This window comes from Ailuropoda melanoleuca, chromosome 12 (genome assembly GCF_002007445.2).
Source record: "Ailuropoda melanoleuca isolate Jingjing chromosome 12, ASM200744v2, whole genome shotgun sequence".
Lineage (NCBI taxonomy): Eukaryota > Metazoa > Chordata > Mammalia > Carnivora > Ursidae > Ailuropoda > Ailuropoda melanoleuca.
In genome coordinates, this window is record NC_048229.1 from 48,415,968 (window position 1) to 48,435,783 (window position 19,816).

General features: G+C 50.6%; 1 long non-coding RNA gene across 1 annotated transcript in view; it reads left to right on the forward strand.

The window, feature by feature from the left end:
* LOC109488849 overlaps positions 1 to 6,896 on the forward strand; it is a 77,987-nt gene extending 71,091 nt beyond the window's left edge. The window contains exon 5 of the long non-coding RNA XR_004619221.1: positions 5,290 to 6,896. This is a non-coding gene — a long non-coding RNA (uncharacterized LOC109488849). The remainder of the gene's footprint in view (positions 1 to 5,289) is intronic.
* The last annotated feature ends 12,920 nt before the right edge of the window (positions 6,897 to 19,816 follow it).

The following is a 19,816-nucleotide window of genomic DNA, read 5'->3' on the forward strand; positions in this document are numbered from 1 at the left end:
AATTCACTCAAACCTCAGTGAACAATTGGCTCTTGAAGTCAATACTACACATAAGTATGAAATTGTCATCAATTTACCTGCTACTTTTGGCAAGGAGAGGAAGGAGGGGGTTCTATATTTTTTAAAAGTGGGGGAAAGGGGATGTAAAACAAACAAAAAAACCCACACCTATTACACCAGTAGTTTCTCCACATTACTTAATCTCCAGAACAATCTCATGGGGAAAGAATAATTTTTCCATTTTACAGCTAAGGAAATTACCATTGGAGAGGTTAAAAGACTTTACAAGGGAACATATGTTTAGAAGGAAAATCCAGTTCTGTCTAGTGTTTGAGTCCAGGATCATTCCCACTACACTGCTCTGTAAACCCAAGGTTCAGGACCGTGGACAGAGGCAGAGTCCCTAGAGTATTCACTGTGGAAGGGATGGGGGCAGAGTGGGTGGGATGATGGGTGCTGAATCCCAGGGAAGAGCCCAAACTAACAGGAAGTGGGTCAGGGCCAAGGAAGGGCCCATCATCATGATCTTTTCACATCTTTATCAAGCTGCTCTTTTTAGAACCAATTTCTATCCTCCCGTCAACTAGTTAAGCTAGGACAAGCATTTTCATACGTAAAATGCCATTCCCAGACTGCCACCCAGAGTTTTTGTAAAGCAAAGATGAATCAACGGTTGGAAAAGTTATCTGAAATTCATAAAAATTCACTGTTAAAAAAACAACTAACAAATAAACCCCAAAATTCCAGTGGCTTAACATAACGGACATTTATTTCTCATTTGTGTACTGCCCCAAGCAGGGACTTCTGTCATGAGGCTCACCTCCCAGAGTGATTCTGGTACCCAGGGCCCTTCCTCCTTGTTGCTCTGCCACCTAACAATATGGCCTTGAAGGTCCTTGTGTTTATTTGCATCAAGCTAGAAGGATGAAAATCATGAAGAATATCCAAGGAGCTTTTTATAAGTCAAGTCTGGAAGTAACACACATCCCTTTGGCTCACATTCTATTGCTTAGAACCCTGATCATGGCCACACCTACCAGAAAGGGTCTGGGAAGTGTAGTCTAGCTGTGGGTACAGGAAGATAAGGAAATGAGTTTTGAGGAACAGAGAACAGTCTCCCAATCCTGTACAAAGCTGAGAAGTTGTCACAATCACGTGATTCTTAGCCCCATTCAAGAGCTGGAGAGTTGGAATAAACTAAGGATCAACCATGTACAATATCTTAACTACTGGGCTTTTCACCTGACGCCCATGTGAGTAGTTTTAGATTCCCCACCTGAGCATTTTGCATCCTTCCATGGTGCAAAATTGGATGAGACTGTCAAAAGCTAGAGCTGTTTGACCATTCGATTCCCCAGGAAGCTCGATCTACCTACCATCTCCATATTCCTAAAGATTCTAATTCAGCTACCAGGGAATTCTAATCCAGGTGACTTGTTTTTAAGACAGGGGAATTAAGACTCTTTCAGTTACAAGTAACAGAAATCTAATTCACGTGGTCTTAAGCACCAAAGGAAATGTGTTGGTCCATGTAACTGTGCCAGTGGTGGGACTACTTTGGGACATAGCAAGATATAGACACGAAGAGTCTCATTGGGTCACCCCCACTCTCCATCTCTCACCTGCTCTCCTCAGTAAAGGATCCATTTTCGGGCCATCTCCCCCTCATGGGTCAAGGTGGCCACTAGCAACTCCAGGCATACTTTTTTTATGAATAACCCCATGAAAACTACTCTTTCTCTGTAAAAGTCCCATAATTTATCCCTTTGGCACTAATTGTCCTGGCTTGGATCCCAAGCCTATACCTGAACCAATCACTGTGACCAAAAAGATGGTGGCCTCTGATTGTCCAGGTCTGGGTCATGAGACCATCCTGAGTTGGGGGTGAGGTCAGATCCATACCACAAACATAAACCAGCGTACAGCAGGGTGGCTCCTCAAGGACAACTAGGGTGCTGTTCCCAGGATAAGGGAGACGGGAAGGGATGTTAGGCAAGCATCAACAACAGGATTCTCGTACACTAGGCTATGGGAGGCTCCAAGAGAGGTGGGGCTCTGAACTTGAGACTCCCCACAGGACTGTACGAAGGAGCAGTCCCTCAGACCTGCAGAGGGGTCTCTGCTCACCAAGCTGCTTAATGCCTTCCCCCCACCCCCATCCCAGACCTCTGTGGAGTGCCCCATGCATTGAACACATGAAGCTGGTGCGACTCTCCAGGTTTTCTTTGTCAGAAGGCCAGGAGTGTGCTTGGCCCTTTCACCCAGACCTTCTCAGGGGCCCTACCCCCGGCAGGCTTGCACCTCCCTGCCCCGCAGTGCTTGGCTGCCAGTAACACGGGAGTACGTAAGCTGATAATGACTTAAAACAAAGTTTCATGACTTCAGGCCTATGGACAACAAATGACCCGTGAACCCCTAAATCTAAATTCAACAGGCTGTGTGTATGTTGCATAATGTATATGGAGCTTCTCCTCGTCATCAAGGGAAAAAACCCACAACTTTCGACAAATTACCTAAGGACACTTAACCTAAAATGTATTGAGAACAAGCAATGTCAACTGTGGCTTCTCTGGGCATCTGTTTCAAGTATTTAGTGGTGAAAATTTCATGTTCCATAGTACTTATTCTAGAGAAGCAGGAAGCTATGGGCCAAATTGAAATGATACTCTGAGATCAACGTTTCCTGAAATGGGCTGTCTGGAAGATGGGTCAATGTGATCTTATGTCCAGTAAGAGAAACAAAAACAGTTTCATGTTCAAATAAGTTGGGGGAAATGCTGGGTGAAACAGACTTCTTTTCTGCAGGAATTGTCATCATATTCTTCAACGTTCTCATGTGTCGAGTGACTTTCCACGAGGGGTTGTAGCAGGCAGTGTTTCCCAAACTTACTTCACACATGCAGTCTGGTATGGGGCTTTGCTTTGTTGCCAGCATCCTGTTAAACATTTCCCTGAAAGGGACTCATGGGATTAGCCACTCGGGAAACCCCTTGTCCTCAAGGGATGTATGTTTGTAGCGGCAGCTTTGAGTTTGTGCAGTGAGGGGGTCTGGCAGCAAGCATGGAAAAGCTTCTAAGGGGCAATATTTAAGAGAAATCCTTCTCTGTGCTTTGCCTGCATTAGAACAAATGAGATGTCGGTACGTTTGCGAGGCATCTCTGTATCTGTGAGCTGTGGAGTGTCACGTAGAGAGAGCAAGGGGCTGGGCTCTGCATGCCGGACTCACGGCTCTGCCACTGACTGGCTGTGTAATTAAGGCATGGACTTAACCTCTCTGAGCGTCAGCTGGTGATCTGTAAAAGGATTTGATGTGAGGATTAAGTGAGATCGTGTGCTGAAGGCACAGTGTCTGGCACTCAGAAATGTTCCTCCAGAGCAGCTGAGGCTGAAGACTGTCTTGGTTTGGGGTCCTCAGAACTTCACCCTTTGTTCTGGCCACTGCGGGAAATTCTCCGCTTGTCCTTGCCTACCTTATCCTCTTGCATCAATCACCTCCCCCCTGCTCTTGGCAGCTCCCCCTCCTCTCCTCCTCGAGCTGCTTCGCTGGTGCTCCAGATATGTCCAAAGGCTGCTGACCCCTTTCCCTGCCCTCTTGGGGCAGCTGGGGTGATGGCAGCTGGACCACGACCTCCGAGGCCGGCTCCTTCCCACCTGCCCCAGCAACTACCCTGGCCCCACCTTGGGCCGACAAAGCGCATGGAAATGGATGCAAAGGCCCCACTATTTGCTGACGCATGCAGACTGTCCTTAAGGTCACCCTGTGTGGTATGTCACCAAAAGCGAACAAGTCCACGCCGCGACTACTCTATCAGAGCTTGTTTCTATCTGCATCTGTCATCGCTGATTGCATTTGAATGGGTTTAGTCTCTATTTTAAATAAAAGATTTATGCCTTAGCTGTCAGAGCCTGCTTTTATTTGAAAATTTAATCTTGTTTCTAGGAGTCTAGATTAACTTATTAGATTCAGGCGTCCCTCGTGTGTCTCTGAGGGCAAAGGAATAGATTCTCCCCTCTCTGCCTACAGCGCTGCTCACACCACATGGCAGAAAGCCAAGAGCTGCAGGGACTTCACTGTCCGCAAACCAAGGCAGGACAGAGGCCACCTCTCCGGCAGCTTTCTTTGGTCACCTCGGGTCCAAGGAGTTCTTCGGTCTCTGGGCCAGCTTCCAGGCCCTTCCCTCGGGGGCCTGTGTTCCCTGCAAGTATGCTCCACCATACTTGCCCATTCTCAAGGGTTTTGTGGGGGCTCCAAAGAGGCCCCCAGTGAGAGACCAACTTGTCAACCTCAGCTGTGCCAAGGAGTTCCAAGTTTCCTCCCTGTCTGTATTGTATCTTCTACCCCTCCGAGGGTGCTCACCCTACTGGTTCGACCATGCGGTCAGAAGACCCGGGTTTGAGTCTCAGCTCAGACCTTGGGCAAGCCACTTAACTTCCCTGACCCCTGGTCTCCTCACCTGCAAGATGGGGCTAATGTAATGCCCATCTCATAGGGTTGCTGTATCCCTGAGTGAGGAAATGGGGGGAAGCTCTTGAGAGCTCCCTCCCCTCTGTGACCACTTCAGTGTGCATGGGGGATGGGGTGCGCCACTACCCCTTTGGAGATGAGGATGGGAGAATCAAAGGGAAGAGTGACTCGTTCAGGGTCTCAGTAAGGCGAATGGCAAAGCTGGCCCAGGACCAGGAACCCGGATCCCCACCCAGTGCCACAGGCTCTTCCCTCCTCCCCTCGCCACACCCCACCCTTTGCCTCTCTGTCTCTCCCTTCCTCCTTCCCTCTCTCTCCCCCTTTTTCCTCTCTCTAGCTCTCTGCACTGGACTGAATTGTGTCCCCCTGAAATTCATTTGTCGAAGGCCTGACCCCCGCTGTGACTGCGTTTGTTTTCTGGGAGAGGGTTTTTAGGAGGTAATTAAGGTTAAAGGAGGTCATAGAGATGGGCCCTAATCCAAGAGGACTGGTTGCCTTATATGAAGAGGAACATCTGTCTGTCTGTCTCTACCCACACACACACACACACACACACACACACACACACCTACATGCACTGAGGAAAGGCCATGTGAACACAGAGTGGGAAGGCAGCCACTTGCCATCCAAGAGAACACGCCCAGAATGAAACCTGCCTTGCTGCCACCTTGACCTTGGACTTCCTCGCCTCCAGAACTGTAAGAGATTTCTGTTGTTTAAGCCAGCCAGCCTACGGTATTTTGCTATGAAGGCGCAAACAGACTAATATACTATCTGTCTGTATCTGTCTCTCTTCCTTTCCCCCTCCCTTCCTCCCTCCCCAGCGGTCCCTGACTTTCCCGTAGCGCTCCCGCCATCTGCTGGTCAGTCTCGGGATAGCAGGAAAGCGCAGGCCTCAGAGAGAGACGTTGCCTCCTCCTGGACTGCCAGACCCGGGCCGCGCCTCCCCATCCTCGCGTGAGCACACGCACACGCACACACAGCAGCCAAGGAGAGCTGAGACGGCTTCTCACTCCGCTTCGTTTGTCCTCTCTCATACCCCATAACCTGGCATACCTCCACTCCTGACTTACCTTTCGTTATGAGCTGCTCAGCGTCAGGGCCACAGCTGACCCATCTCTGTCAACCCTCGTTCCCACCCGCTAACTGCCCGGCACACGGCAGGTGCTCACGGGATGCTCCTCGCGTGGCTAAGGGAAGACACTCCCTTTGGGGGATTTCATTCATGGGCTCTGATCTTTGGAGGGCTGGAATGGCTCTTCCTTCTGGTGTGACTTGGCAAAACAACTCGAAAGGGAAGGAAGACACAGTGACTGTCTCTGTAAGTCAGCTGCCTCCGCCCCAGAAAGGACTGTTATCTGAGGGGAGTAATTAAGATGAATCTGTCCAAGGGGAGAGCAAGCTCTGGCTCCAGCATTCCAACCTAGAGGCTCCTCCATCACCCCAGTTCCTAAATCAGCCCAGAGTGGCTGGGGGAGAGGAGGCTCCCAGGCCCAGGGGCTCGGCCAGGCTCCCAGCGTCCTCCTCAGAGCCTGGACTAGGGGCCTGGGGGCCACGGCTTAAAAGGGTGCCGCGAACAGGCTCGTGCCAGATGAGAATTGCCCACTCTCCCTTTGGCCTGGAACTCTCGTGCGGCTCGGCACAGCGCAGGTTCTGATCTCGTCTTCAACATTTTGACAGTTTATTCATCATGGAGTTTATTGCATGAGTTTTAATTTTTATCAAATATCATATTAATGAAAGTTGGGACTTAAACAGTACCTGTGCACCCAGGTTCATAACAGCATTATCCACACCAGCCAAAGGCTAGGAAGCGCCCCACATGTCCATGGATGGAGGAGTGGATGAACCAAAGAAGGAAGTCCAAGGGGTGCTTGGGTGACTCTGTCGGTTAAGCACCTGCATTTGGCTCAAGTCATGATCCTGGAGTCCTGGGATCCAGCCTGCTGAGCAGGGAGTCTGCTTCTCCCTCTCCATCCTCCTGTCCCCCAGCTTGTGCGCTTGCTTGCTCTCTCTCTGTCTTTCTCTCTCAAATAAATAAATACAATCATAAATAAACAAACAAACAAAAGAAGGAAGTTCTGACCCCTGCTTCCATATGGACAAACCTGGAGAATATCATGCTGAGTGAAATAAACCAGACACGAAAAGACTAAGACTGTATGATTCCCTTTATATGAAGTACGGAGAGTAGCCGAAGTCATAGAGACAGAAAGCAGAATGGAGGTTGCCAGGGACTGGGGGGAGCAGGGAATATGGAGTATTTAATGGGAAAGTTTTAGTTGGGAAAGATGAGAACGTTCTGGAGGGGATGGTGTGAATGTATTTAACAACACTGAACTGAACACTTAAAAATGGTTAAAATGGTAAACTTTATGGAGTATTTTACCATAATAAAAAGTACTGCATTAAGGGGCACCTGGGTGGCACAGCGGTTGGGCGTCTGCCTTCGGCTCAGGGCGTGATCCCGGCGTTATGGGATCGAGCCCCACATCAGGCTCCTCCACTATGAGCCTGCTTCTTCCTCTCCCACTCCCCCTGCTTGTGTTCCCTCTCTCGCTGGCTGTCTCTATCTCTGACGAATAAATAAATAAAATCTTTTTTAAAAAAAAGTACTGCATTAAAATATTATTGATCTTAATTGCTGAGTTCTTTGGCACCCTCTGAAATTGTATGCCTGAGTTGAGAGCCTCTCACCTCACCCTTGCCTGATCCTGAATTCTTCACATTGTCCCCATCTTACCGACAACGGAACCGAGCCTGGGGGATGTTAGAGGTTAACAGGCCTGCTCAAGGTCACCTAGAAGATGATTGACCAGACGTCAGAAGGCAAGGCCCTGGCTTCCAGCTAAGGACTTCGTTCCATACAGCGCCCCCCTGCCTGCTCATCCCCAAGGTGCGTCCAGGGAGCTCGGTGGGCACACCATCCTGCCAGGGTCAGCTGTTTCTTGGCTGGAATCTTACCCCACAAATAAGGGCCTCAGTGGACCCCGCCCCAGCCCTCCCCTCTTATGGAGACCCCTCGCCACAGCTACAACTCTCTGCTCACCTTGCTAAGAAATCCCCAGGCAGAGGGTAAAGCCATTGGGCAGATAGCGCAGACAAAGGGCCATGTCTGTTTCACACTCCCTAGCTATGACAGTGGCTGCTACTTTGCCCCCCAACATCCATCCCCCCTCCTGCCCAGTAACAGAACCCAAATTTAGCTGGGCACAGGCTGCCTAGAACAAAGCTTTCATTTCCTAGCTTCCCTTGCTAGCTGGATACGCTGACAGACTTTAGATGTGGCTGAAAACCTGGAAGCCAAAGCATCATGTGCACCTTTGAAGATGTGTCCTTATAGAGAGTGGCATCCCCTTTCTTTTTGTCTCCTCCTTCCTGTTGGCTGGAAGGGCAGGTGTGATGGCTGGAGCCTGTGCTGCCATATTGGAGGCTGGCAGAGCCTGGGATGAAAGGGGGCTAGGTCCCTGACCTGGGCAGGGCCACAGCAGCCCTGGACCACCCACCTGCATACTTCTATGACAGGTTCAGTTCCCAGCAGGACACAGGCCACAAGCCTTGGGCAAGTGAACTGACGGACCCAGCCTCTCTCTCCACAGGACAAGGCCTCTCTCTCCAAGTAGATCACTCCCCAGCCCCTACTGGTCATTTCAGAAACACTTCCTAATGAATTATTTTCACAGGAGTCCTGAATGCAGGGTCTTTCTGGGAACCCAGCCTACAACATCCCTCCCTCCCTACTTGGCCTATATGACAGCCAGCTGGGCAGTAATACAGCTGCACCCAAGGGCCTGCCCTGGGCCATCGGCTTGCGCACTTCTGTAGGGAAGAGAGAAACTTCTATCAGGCTTACATCTCTGGTGTGTGAACCTGGGCAAGTCTCTTGACCTCTCTGGCTTTAAGTTTCATTTCTGTAAGATGCAGATAAAGCCAAGTGAGAAAATGAACACAAATGTATTTTGTAAACTGTAAAAGGTTACAAACTGAATGTTTGTGTCCCCCCCCCCCGCCAAATTCTATGTTGAAACCCTAACCCCCAGTGTGATGGCATTAGGAGGTAGGGCCTTTGGGGAGCTAATGAGGTCATGATGGGATTAGTGTCCTTATAAGAAGGACACATGAGAGCTTGCTTCCTCTCTCTGCTCTCTCTCTGCTGTGTCAGGGCACAGCGAGAAGATGGCCGTCTGCAGACCAGCACGAGGGCTCTCACCAGAACTCGGGCAGGCTGGCCCTCTGATCTCGGACTTCCAGCCTCCAGAACTGGGAGAGATACATTTCTGTTCTTTAAGCCAGCCAATCTACAGTATTTTTGTTTCAGCGGCCAGAGCTGAGACAAGGTACTTGTTTGTATTATCTGGGGAATGGCCAATCCGTTAAAACCAAGAACTCCCCCACAAATCAGTGATCATCTCCAGGCCCCAGATATTTGCTTTATTTCCAGCAATTCTGGCTGAGAAATCGGGTCCCTCAGACTTTGCTATAGGGAATGTGACCTGAATGTTGTCTATTCAGAGCATGGCTGAAGGGACTGGCTTATCAGGAAGCGGGTGAGGACGTGCCCCTGGCCTCCCAGCCCTCACCCCATCACCGCCACTCCCCACCCTGGGGCCACCTCGGCCACTCACCCCGCTCTGCTGACTGACTGCCCAGCATGTCTCCTCTCCAGGCGGGGGGAAGGGACAAGACCCTGGGAAAGTCTCCCAACATGACACCTTCAGCAGGAACATGGGCACAGGTCTGAGCCCCAAGGGTGAAGGGCACAGGTCTGAGCCCCAAGGTTGAAGGCCGGGAGAAGGCAGGGGAGAAGGCCGGGAGAAGGCAGGGGAGGACGCCGGAGGGAGAGATGGAGATGCGAGGGGAGCTGGTGGTCAGGGGGCAAACAGGCCACTTCCTCCTAAGTCCTGACCAGAGACAAAAGCAGTCATGAGTAGTTTCTCCAAGCTCTTTGCCTTCTTTGCGCCTTATTCCCAGGAGGAGACAGAGGTTCAGAGAAGGCTGAGAGCTTGCCTGTGGTCACACAGCAGCTAGAGACACTTCACTGACCCACCTTAAACATTCCTCAGACATGGGAGAACATTCCAGACACTTGGGCCCTTGGTAGACTTGAGGGCAACGTGAAGGAACACTCCTCTGCTGACTGTTTCCCAGCTGTGGCCTGGTCCCTTAGAGGAGGACCTGGACAGATGTTGGGGTGGAGGGACAGCATCTTCCTAGGGGTCCAACCTGCCTCTCCTCACAGATATGTCCATAGACACATGCCCCTCCCGAAACCTGGACATGGCTCAGTGGAGGGGACACTGTTGGTTTTGTTCACTCAATACCCACTCCCCTCTTCTGGTCATAGCACCCCATCCCTCCTCACAGGACACACTCTGAGTCCTTAGTCAAGGGTCCCACTCCCCCCTCCCCCGGCACAGGGGTGATTACGTCATAATGGTGGCCCAGCCAGTCAGCTGTTTCCCTGGAATCTGCCGCAGGGGAACACAGCGATGACAAATCTCCAGCAGGCACACCGCATAGGGGTCTGCCCGCATCTCAGGCTCCCTAAGACATAATCTTCCACCTTCTCCTCCTGCTGAGAGCTATTCCAGATCCTTCCAGTAGATGCCTGCTTGGTCAGGTTAGCCAGAGGCAGTGGCTGGGGCTCCCAACCCAAGCGCCTGCCTGACCACCCAGCCAGGCTCCGCCAAGGGAGACTCCCGGGGGCTCAGGGGTTCCCAGAGGACACAGGCCACCAGCGCTGGAGCTGCCGCACTGACCTGCCCCCCTCCCGCAGGGCCAGGCTCTCCCTGTGCAGACGGCTCCCCAGCCCCTGCTCCTCTTCTCCGGGATTTCTGATGAATCGCTTTCATAGGAATCCTGGACGCAGATCTATTTCTGGGGACCCAGCCTCCCCATGCAGACTTCCCCGGGCCTTATGATGGCCAGTGAGGCAGGTGCAGTCTCCCACCCTGCCCCAGTGAGAGATGACCCACCGGCTGTGAGCCCCCGCTGCCCAGCTGTGGCCTGGTCTCCCGTTACTGGCCGCTCACTCCAGCCTCCTCCTCGGGCCGGCTGCACAGGCACCCCCGGCCCCTTCCCAGCACGGGACCCCTCCCCGAGCAGCACGAGGCTTGCTGCTCTTGCCCATCCTGTGGGCATGAGTTCCAGCAACACCTTCTCAGTGAGACCCTCCAGGAGCCCTGAAAGATGGAGCTCTACTTGGCCACCCCCAGGCCTTGCTTAACAGCAAGACGCAGGTGGGAGTGGGCATTCCTGCCGGCTTTGCTCTGGAATGCAAGGGGGAGGAGGATAGAGAAAGCACCAGTCAGCAAGAATGGAGCCAGCCCAGGGGGTGACAGCGGTGGGGACCTTAGGCAGCGTGGAGGTAATGAGCGAGAGAACTGGAAAGATAAGCTGGAGTAGACAGTGGGGGCATGAAAGCCGGGTGAGGACGGAGGAGATTCTCCTCTGGGGTAATTGGGCATCTGGGTTCCACATTAAAGATGGCGAAGCCTCGGGTCCCTGCAGTCCTGGAGGGTCACCACGATGGGCAGGGTCAGAGTCAGGAGCGGGGCTAGGCCCAGCAGCGTGACAGAGAGGGTAAGGGGGGCCAGCTCGGGGCACTGCAGGAGATGCCCCTGGAGCTGCCCCTCCGAGTTCCACCTATGCAGAGCGCAGGGCAGATACAGTTCCAGCCTGGCTTTCTGTGCTTCCAGGCCTCCGGCCCCCAGGCCCCAGGGCTTCTCCCAGGGGAGGGGGGGAGGAGGAGTGCCAGAGTCACGTCTGGGGTATTGGTCCTTTGTATGTCTCCCAGAGTAAGCTAATGGTTAGTATTTTTCATGTGCCTATTGTGTTAGGAAACCTTCACACGGATTAATCCTCACCACAACCCTAGGGGAGCTGGGGGGGGGGGGCAGGGCGGGGGGTAGGCATGGTTATTAATCCCAGATTTTACAGGGAAGGACAAGGGGGCAGAGAGGTTGAAAATCATGTCTGTGGTCACACAGGCCGTGAGCTATGACTTAACAGCGGTCTGGCTCTGCCCCACACCCAACCAGCTACCACGCTGCCCTGAAACGAAGGGGGGTCCGTCATCCCCCACACCACCGTGGTGTTCCGGAGCCCTGCCCAGTGCCCCAGCTTCCTGAGGTCCCATCAACCCCCTACCCCACAGGGGCTCCAAAATCCTGCCAGCCTCTGCTCCCTTCCAGCCCTTCCAGCCCCACCCTACACCCCTACAACCACCCACCCCCACAGTGACTTCCAGTCTTCACCGTCCACCCAGGTCCCCTTTCCACTCTGTCTCCTAGAAGCTGTCAGCAGGAGAGACAGCTGGGAATCTGCTCTGTAACTTGCTTGGGACAGCCACACCGGGGCCACCCAGGCCTCCTGCTGCCACCGCCGCCCAAAGGCAGACATTTGGAGCTTCTGAGCTGACTCCAGCAGAGAATTCGCCGCACCGTCTCCGACTGCCACCATGCTGTGATTAGTTAATCACTAAGTGCATGGGGCTTTTAATTAACTGCCAGCCCTGCACGGGCGGGCAGCTGTTCCACGAACCACATCAGCTCGCAGCTCCTCCAGTCCGAGCTGATGGAACACTTCAATCACGCAACTGATGCTTGGGTATTTTGATGCTGCAGGGATGGCAGCTGCCACTTCTTTCTTCAGCCCTGACTGAGCTGCCAGCCACAGGAAGGAGAAGAGAAGGTGGCCGTCCGTTGAGGGTTGGGGGTGCCGCAGGTGTGTAAGTATGAAAGGGGACGTTTGCACAAGATCTGAGTGTGCAAATGTGGCAGTGGTGTCTATCTATGTATTATTAAAAACAACTCAACTCAAATGAGTGTAAGGAACAAAAAACAAACCTGTAAGTGCCATAAACCAGAGAGTTGGGACTTCAGGCATGGCTGGATCCAGGAGTACAAAGGAAACTACCAGAGCGGATGGAGCCTGAACTCTCAGGGCAGCAGCACTGGCATCCTGGGAAGGTCAAGTGCATGCAGGGAGCTTATGCGAGGCATGAACAAGATTGCAATGTTGTCACTTCTCCAAATAGGGAGTTCCTTGCTCCTCTCTGATTCAGTTACTCCCTCCCACTTCTGGGTTTCCAACTAATTCTGGCCCTATTTCTATTGTAGCCGTATTACATTTCATTTTAACTATTTGTTCACATGTCTGTGTTGCCCAACAGATCAAGATTCCCCAACGTTACGCTGTTGACATCTGGGGTCGGATAATCCTTCACTGCGGGGGCTGCCCTGTGTGTTCTAGGGTGTTCAACAGCATGCCCGCCTCTACCTGCTAGATGTCAGTAGCACCACCTCCGTCACGACCCAAAATATCTCCAGACCTTGCCGAATGTCCGTGGAGGCAAACGCCAGCCCGAGGGGAGCCTCACTGCAAGAGACGCTGAGGCATGGGGAGGGTCACGCCCTGCGTGCAGGGCCTGAGACCAGTGGGGTTCCAGGGACGAGGGTGGGGGAAAGAGAATGCAGGAAGGGCCTGACACTCGTGGGCTCTGCACTTGACATCTCCTGTGCATCCACCCAAGGGGGAAGATGTCAACCCCGTCATGCCCCATCGCTCATTTATTAAGCAAATCAGAAACCTGAATTTGTTTATGACATGCCCCGATTTCTGAAACACGTATGCAGGCTGAATAACATACATCTGTGGGCCGAATGTCACCTGCACCAGTTTGCAACCCCTCGCTGAGTCCTAGTCACTGTAAGACTGCAGAGGCCCCACAGCAAAGCCAAGGTCACACAGCCAGAGGAAGCAGAGCCAGGTGGGCCTCCGACTGGGTGTCTGGCTCCCTGATCAGCCAAGTCTGTCCAGCCCCATGCTGCTCTGAGCTCACATCACCCTTGGAGCCATCCAGCCCTGAGGCCTGGCCCCTGGAAAGCCCTGGCAGCCTCCTTGGGGGCCCTGCAGAGCGAAGGAAGGACATGCTCAGGAGAAGGACACTGCAGGGCTCAGAATATGCAAATCACAGCCCACACCACAGCACATCCATCCTGAGGCCTAATTGAGACATTTGCTTGGAGTGTCCTGGAAAACTAGGGCAGATGAGACATTCTGAGAACCAGAGCCACCCTCCTCGGACACCCTGCCGAGACTGGGGACCAATGGCTGTTCTCTGGAACTTGGACCAGCCACAGGGAAACAGGTTTTGCTAATAAGATGATATATATACTTAAAATGGCCCTTGAGTATTGCCGTGACACTGCGTATTCAGATGCCAGAAAGGAGGGCAAAGGAAAAAGAGACAGCTAGCCCATCTCTACAAAACCATGCAGCACCAAGTGAAAAACCCGCTGATTTTACCTGCATATATCCCTGCAGCTTGAGCCTGTGAGGTTGGAGGTATGTTCAAACCTTTCCTGACACTGGAGGCTTCCTCAATCTGCAGTTCACCTCAGTAAGTACCACTTGGTGATGCGTGGGGGAAACACTGTCCCCCACTCTACGCTTAACATCCCCGAGGGCTTCATTCCTTTCTCGCAACCTAGCCCCAGGCCCTACTCTGGCCTCGGGATCCCAGCCTGCCAGCCGCAGTGCTCAATTAGATGTGGCCTCTCTATAAGCCTAGAGTCTTCCTGGGTGTTTCTCTGGCTGAGCCTGCCCCCTCTCCTCCCCACCTGCCCCCGTTTCTGCTCACATCCCTAGAAGGTACCCAGCTGTTGGAAGCATTCAAGAGCTGCTTGTTGAATGAATGAATGAATGAATGAATGAACGAATGAATGAGCTTCTAAAGCAGCATAGCGTTTCAACACCTTCGTTCTCTGGCTCTGAGCTAATTCTCCACTCCCCGTCCCCATGCCTCCACTCTTTAGACACACGGGCTCTCTCCTCCTCCCTGCACACCTGCGTGCCTTGGCAGCTGCTGTCCCCTCCAGGTGGAATGTGAATCCCCTGTTGTCTAAGCTTCTGACTCCTTCAAGACCCAGCTCCCCTGCGTTCTCGGTGGGGTCTTCTCTGATGCCCCCACCTTGCAGACTTCACCTTGCCCTCCCTTGTGCTCCCACAGCACATCGTTGTGATGCACCCCTGTACCATTACCATCTCCCCGTATTAGCTATTTGTATCACACGAAAGATTTGTATTGCACGTTAAGAAAAAACACAACTGAGGCTCATTAAAGGTGTGAAAAGCTCAGACACTGGCTCAGTTTTTCAGTGAGTCTCTTGGCTCTGCCCTGCTCTTTGAATGGCCTTCAACTTCCCTGTAGCTTCCCTCCCTCCTCAGAGCAAAATGACCATGGCTGTTCGGGCTTCACATCCAAATGCCCCACCATGCAAAGGGGAGGTTTTTTCCTCACATGCCCCGCGGAAGCTCCCAATTCTATGCCTATTGGGCCCCTCTTGCATCAATCACTCCAGTCGGGCGAATGCAGGATATTGACTGGCTTACACCAACCTGATCCCTTCTCTCAAGTTGGAGTGGTGTTTACTCACCCAAACCACAAGGGGGAGCCGTGGAGGGGGCTTGAGAGACAAGACCACGCCCACCAGGCTTTGCAGGTGTCTGCCCAAGAAAACGATAAATAACTCCATGATGACATGGACTGATTCTACTTGACTTCTGTGTCCCCTCCCTCACGGCCCAGCACAGTGCTAAGTACCAGAGACACATCCATAAATGTTCCCTGATTTGAACTTAGTCCTGTCCCATGCGATGACCCTCTGGGTCCTGGGTATCCAGACCTCTGGTCTCTTTTAAAATAATAATGGCTGTAAGGAAAGGGAATGCTAATACTTATGTTCACAAGCATAGAGTTCTGGCAACCCAATTTCCACTCCAGAATAGGGCTTCTAGAATGTAGACACTGATTTCTACTGTAGGTTTGGGATGAGAAACCTGGGGTGAAGAGGCCCCCATGTATTGTCCATTCACTCACTCATTCACTTACTTACTCACTGTATTGATGCCTGTTTGTTATTGCCTCCCGCCCCCCCCCCACACAGTCCCTGCTCAATGGGAACCTACCATGTGACTGCCCCCCATCCCATCCACCCTTGATTGATTACAGTTAATTATTTCATTGGCCCTTAGTAGCGATGTACCATTCCCTAAGAGGCATTTGGAAAATTTGGAGGATTGCCTTCTATTTTAGTTGTGACCAAGCATTGAAATAGTGAGATAGACCCAAAAGGAGACTGTATATATTTTTAAAAATTTATCCTTTACATTAGTTTGGGGGATTCCAGTAACTTTTACAAACGTGTATGCATGTAGCCTCAGTTACATTTAATTTTATGTCATTATAGCAAAGAGGGTCTTACAAAATATATAAAGGGGGTACTGGCAGGTGACTTCTGCCTATGGCTGAGTAGGGAGCTTGCAAATCCTCTTCCCTAAAAGCAATCATAATGCTGAACAAAATTGACAAAACAACCATGTAGCACTCTGGACATCAACCAAAGGCATATCACAATGGGAGCAGTATTTGTGCTTGAAAGCTAGAAATTTGGGCAATAACAGCGAGAATCTGTGGCATTCTCGCCTAAGGCTGCTCCCATTCTCTCCTCCCAGCTCCCAGCAGAGAGCTTCCACTAGTGTGGAGAAGTTTCTCTGCTTTGGTTAAAAGGGGATCTCTGGATTTGGGCAGTAAGCAGCACCCACTCTTGGCAGCCCCCTAGGTTTAAGTGAAAATCTCCAAGGCAGAAAAGCAAGGCCAACAGCTCCACCAGACTGAGGTCGCCAGTTGTGGTTGGGCAAATATACCCCTGGCTAAAGCGACGTGCGTACCCTGTGGAAATTAGAGAAGACCCAATCCAGCCACACACTCCTGGCCAACCCCTAAGCTGTGGCTGTGTGCAAAGATGAGAAAGAATCCAGCAGAAGGTAAACCATAGGAAACACATGGAAGAGGTGATGGGTGTCACTTCCGAGGCTAGGTTATCAAAGAATGACTTCCACCCTGCCCTCCTCCTCTCTCTGGTTCTTCTCCCTTGCTGCTCTGATGAAGCCAGCTGCCTTCAGATGACTGCAACCCGGCCAACACCCTGATTGGAGCCTGAGTCAGAGGACCCAGCTCAGGCACACACAGAATCTGGACCCATGGAAACTGTGCAGAAATAAATGTTTTTGTTTTAAGCCACTAAGCTTCAGGATGATTTGTGACGCAGAAACGGGATGACTGACACCACTCCCCTAACCTCACACAGATTGCTCAGCAGGACAGACAGGTTACTGACTTGAGGTATTTGAGCACAATCTCTGTCCACTCAGATATGCAGACATGGAAACAATGCTTAGGAAGCCAGACTTAAATATAAAAACAAAAATACAAAAAATTTAAGTGGAAACTTCAGTGGCTTCATGCTATTAGGAAGACAGGATTCCCAGATTCCAGATAGGAATTGTCTGATTCACAAAGCCTGGGTAAGTTATTAAACAAATAAACAGGTGAAAAAAAAAAAAACCAGCCACGATAAACCTGACAGGAATCAGAATCCAAAGTTGCTACAATATTTTCTTAATGTCCAGTTTTCAATGAACAAATTACAAGATATGCAAAGAACCAGGAAAGTCTGACACATGCTCAGGAAAACATCAGTCAGTAGACACTGTTTTCTGAGTGTTCCCAGATGTTGGATTTAGCTTATCAATGTGGCCAAAGAACTAAAATAAATGATGTTTAAAATGTTAAATGAAAGTATGACAACAATGAATCAACAGAAATTCTAAACAAGGAGACAGGAATTTTATTTATTTATTTATTATTTATTTATTTTTTAAAGATTTTATTTATTTATTTGACAGAGAGAGAGATAGGCAGTGAGAGAGGGAACACAAGCAGGGGGAGTGGGAGAGGAAGAAGCAGGCTCCCAGTGGAAGAGCCTGATGTGTGGGGCTCAATCCCAGGACCCTGGGATCATGCCTTGAGCCAAAGGCAAGATGCTTAACGACTGAGCCACCCAGGCGCCCCTAGGAATTATTTTTTAAAAAAGGGAAATTCTGGGGTTGAAAAGTAAAATTGAAATGAAAATTGTACTATAAAGATTCAACAAAAGATTATATGTGGCTGAGGAAAGAATTAGCGAACTTGGAGAAAAGTTGATAGAAATTATCCAACCTAAGAACAGGGGAAAAAATGACTGAAGAAAACTATATAAAACTTCAGAGCCCAGGGGTGCTTGGGTGGCTCAGTCAATTGAGCGTCCTACTCTTGGTCTCAGCTCAGGTCATGATCACAGGGTCCTGAGATGAAGCCCCGCACTGGGGTCCATGCTCACTGGGGAGTCTGCTTGAAGATTCTCTCCTTTTGCCCCTCCCCCAACTCATGCTCATGCTCTCTCTCTCAAGTAAATAAAAGAGTAAATCTTTTTAAAAAGACAACTTTAGAGCCCAGGGGGACAACATGAAGCATGTCAACAGATGTGTAATGAGGGTCCCAGAAATAGAAAGAGAAAGGAACAGGAAAAAAATGGGAAAAACAATAGCCAAGATCTTCCAGAATCTGATGGAAAACATTCACTCTATATCCCGAAAGTTCAACAAGCCTCAAGGAGAATAAATACAAAGAGATCCATATGCAGACATACCATAGTAAACGTTTTTTAAAAGATATTATTTATTTTGAGAGAGAGAGCAGGAGCAGAGGGGAGGGGCAGAGGGAGAGGGAGAAGCAGACTCCCACTGAGCAGGGAGCCTGATGTGGGACTCGATCCCAGGACCCTGGGATCATGACCTGAGCTGAAGGCAGATGCGTAACCGACTGAGCCACCCAGGCTGCCCACAGTAAACATTTAAAAGACAAGAACAGGGGTGCCTGGGTGGCACAGCGGTTAGGTGTCTGCCTTCGGCTCAGGGCGTGATCCCGGCGTTATGGGATCAAGCCCCACATCAGGCTCCTCCGCTATGAGCCTGCTTCTTCCTCTCCCAGTCCCCCTGCTTATGTTCCCTCTCTCGCTGGCTGTCTCTATCTCTGTCGAATAAATAAATAAAATCTTTTAAAAAATAAAAAAATAAAAGACAAGAACAGAGAGAAAAAATCAGCAAAAGAAAAATGACTCATATGTGCAGGGGAGCGACGATAAGGTTAACAGCTGACTTCCCATACAAAACAATGGAGAGCAGAAGGCAGTGAAATGGCATATACAAAATGCTGGGGGGAAAACTGTTAACCAAGAATTCTACTATCCAGCAAATCTCTCTTCAAAAATGCAAGTAAAATAAAGGCATTTCCACATACACAAAGACTAATAGAATTCATTGCTAAAACCCTGCAAATATACTTGTAAAACGAATGAAGCCAGATACAAAGACTACATGTCTATAATTCCATTTATATAAAACACTAACAGACAAACCAAACCTATGAAATTGGAAGTTAGGATAGTGTGTATACCCTTGGAGGGCACCCGTGACCAGCAGGAGCCATGAGGAGGAGCTCTGGGGAAACTGGTTACACAGGTGTCTTCACTGGTGACTCCGGCACATTTCTGTGTAGATAGGTCCCTTCAATAAAAGTTTACTGAAACAAAAAAGGAAGCTTGATCATACCACTCCTTCCCCTCTTTTTGAATCCCTTTATTGTTTTCCCCCTCCTTCTCAATTTGAGCAAACCTGTGACTTCTAAGGTCCTGTCTTGTCTGATCTTTGCCCACCTCGCCAGCATCATTTCTCACTACCTGATACTCTAGACTTTGCCCTTCTGTTAGTCCTCAAGTCTGCCGTGCTTTCATCCTGCCACAGGGCATTTGCACATGCTCACCCCTCTGGTCCAGGGCCCCATTGAGACCTAGTTCCAAGTTTGAGTGGTGACCCAGCCACCACAGAGCTAGTGCTTTTGTTTTGTCCACTCCACAGAATTGTATTTCTTTCCTTCAGAGCACGCATTTTCACTTGCTGTTATGCATTCACAGAGTAATTTGACTGCTGCTTTGTCTTTCCCACTAGCCCATATGTTTTAGGAGGTCTGGCTATGTTGTTTTGCACTGTGTCCCCAGGACCATGCCTGGTACATAGCAGGTATCTGATAACTATATGTTCAGTGAACATAAAAGTTATTGAAGCTATAGAACTTCATTCTAATTAGAGTACATTGTGAAAGGCCCGGATACCAAACTAAGAAATTTAGATTTTTTATAGGCTGCAGGAGCCACGGAGGTGTTTTGAGAAAAGGAGCTAGGTGACCTTTGTTTAAGAGCTCTATGGAAGTGGAGGTGGAGAGGCCGTCAGGGAGGCCGTGGCGGGGTCCAGACAAGAGACAGTGCCTACAGAGGGGCCGCGGCCGTGTGGGGAAGCCGATGTTGTGCCACACGCAGCCCCCACAGGCCAGGCTGACTGTGACCTCACAATCACCCTGCAGACCTCCCTCCCTTGGAGGCCAACATCCCAGCTGCTGGCCTACGTCTGCCT